Genomic DNA, 2,724 nt, shown 5'->3' with positions numbered 1-2,724 from the left:
CGAGTGGATGCAAAGGAAACTCTGATGTGATTGATGGAAGAACTGCGAATTTCGCTTTAAGGTTGAAATTTGGATTGACAACCGATTGAATATTGAGGATTAATCCTTTATCGGCGATCCTGTATTGAGTTTCGCCCATGGGGCGGTAGCCTATGCAGAATGGAATGAAAGCCAATTTTAGTCATTGAGCAACCTGCTTTGTGACAATCGATTGTTGAGATCCATTATCGATTAACGCACGAAGACGTATAAGCTCACCAGATGCATCAACCACATTTACAATTGCAGTGGCAAGGAGAATCGTTGAGTTTGTATGCACCAAATTATTTGAAACAATTTACCATCGGGGCATGGTTCACGTGAGATGAAGTCGATGCTATGTCTGGATTTCGAAACGGGGGTGCATTCGATGGTGAACTTGATTTGTTGAAATGAAGCAGAGTGTGATGTCTACCACCACATGTGAAACAAATGTGTTTGCTGGTGCATTGTGTTAATGTTGAATGCCCTAAACAGTTAAAACACAGCTTCTGTTGATTTGCAAACTCTTTACGTTCAAATGGTGTCAATTGTAAAAACTGTAGGCACTTGCGAAGAACATGCAGACCCTTACACCCTTCGATCGGACAGACGATTGACTTTTTTGAGACATGAAGATTTCGTATATCCTTTCTGCCAGATGATTTATTTGAGGAATTGAGGGATTTTGAATGTGACGGTGATTTAGAAGTGTTGTTGTTACTTGGGTGTGCGGCCAGAAATGTCGATTTGAGAAAATCGAGAAGTTGCTAAAGTTTTTCAACTGTCTTCGGTTCCTTGCGATACCTTTCAAAATCGAAGTGTGTAGCTGATGATAGCTTTTCGAGTAAATGGAACGCAAAAAACTCGGAATTTTCCTCGGTATGAAATTTGAGGTTTTCCAATTGAACAATACATGCACGCACAGAGTCATGTAATGATTTCAATTCAGTTGCTGATTCACGTTGAGTGTAAGTCGGCAAATTCATGAATTTTCTCATGAATGCTGTGAACAGAACTTGGTCATTACTATAACGATCTTGTAAATCTCTCAAGGCCTCGTCATAAGTATCGTCCATAACTGCCAAATGAGCGATAGACGGTGTCACGTCTGTGGTTAGAAACGATTTTAGATAAACAAATTTTTGATGTTTGAACAGCCTTGGATTATTATGGATTGCCTTAAAGGATGCAAAAAACGTTGGCCATTCGGTATTTTCGCCATTGAATCTTTCTATTTTCAACTCAGGAGGTCTCAATGAGCTATCGGTGTGGACTTCGCGTATAATTGTATTAATAGTTTCGGTTGCCGGAGCAGCCGAGATAGCAGAAGTGGCGGAAGTTGCTGTTGTTGCGTGAAGATCGGTGTGTAATTGGTCGAATGCACTTTCAATATGATCGATTGCATCCGCAAAGATATCTCCCAAAGATATCTCTTTTGAAATATTCATCGTCGATAGATAAACTTGAACGCACCAACGTTCGATAATTTGCGTTGAAAGTCTTAAGAGATTGTGCGATTCGATTGAGACGTGTCATGAACTGCCCCTTAGAATGTCTGCCTCGGCCGTCTTTGTCGAGGATTGGTCGCTCTTTACGTAGTCGTTCGAGTAAATCGAGTTGTTCTGCTACCAGTTGCTCTTCGTCAGTGAAGGCCGCTGATTTGGCAGCCGTGGAATCGTCGTCCGACATGTCGAATAAACAATTGCCAAACGAATATGTTAAAAGTCAGTTACCTCGAAAGTCTGCGTTTTAGAGGTTTCGACCCGTCCTTTTGTTGATGATTGTCTGCAATAGATATCCAGCAGTGCTGGGTATACGCTCTGATGATTCCCGATGAAAATAGTTTTTGATGAAGTGGGCTGTCCCCTTGAGCGGTGTCCTCTTACGATAATGAATGCCAAAAGGTTGCGAGAATAAAATTTGCTGTGTCTTTTTGCACATTCAACGATGAAGTTATGATGTACTATTGGAATGTATAAAATTTCCAAATTCCAGAGAGTCAATGATTTATCCGTGTACGGAGTGGTTGACAAAACGTGCTTGTTAAGGTTACGTTACCATTCTTCGCAAAACACGTGGGACAGAAAGACGTGAAAAATTCACCTGCGTAATTAGCAACTCAATACAAGAAAAAGCGTAATAAATTAAAACTTGAATTTATTACTATACTAAGAACAAAATTTTATTCAATTAAATATCAAAAAGAAAACTATTAAAACACAAGAAAGAATAAAGAGACTACTACATAAAATGGATGATGAGGACGAGGGGTCATTTGACCCCTCGCATACTGCAGACCGGAGATCGAGAAGTAGGAGTACAATTAGAAAAAGAACAAAGAATGAAACACACATACCAGAGATGACTATAGCACCGATCCAGGGCTCAATAATGCAAGCAANTCGAGAAGTAGGAGTACAATTAGAAAAAGAACAAAGAATGAAACACACATACCTGAGATGACTATAGCATCGATCCAGGGCTCAATAATGCAAGCAACCAACACAAAAAATAACCTTAATACTAACCAAGTAAGTACAAATGAATATAAATACAATGACAAGCACATGGGACCATTCATCGTATACCTCGACAAACGTGCGGAATCGGGAGAAAGAAGACCCATCAACGCAATCAGTGTTTCTAAAATGCTTGTAACGCTTAATATTAACGATGTAGAAGATGTATTTAAAATTGGCTTTG

The sequence above is a fragment of the Rhagoletis zephyria genome, unplaced genomic scaffold, assembly GCF_001687245.7.
Source record: "Rhagoletis zephyria isolate East Lansing unplaced genomic scaffold, Rhagoletis_zephyria_1.1 Rzeph_scaffold_00973, whole genome shotgun sequence".
Taxonomy (NCBI): domain Eukaryota; kingdom Metazoa; phylum Arthropoda; class Insecta; order Diptera; family Tephritidae; genus Rhagoletis; species Rhagoletis zephyria.
Note: the sequence above shows the minus strand (reverse complement) of the source record.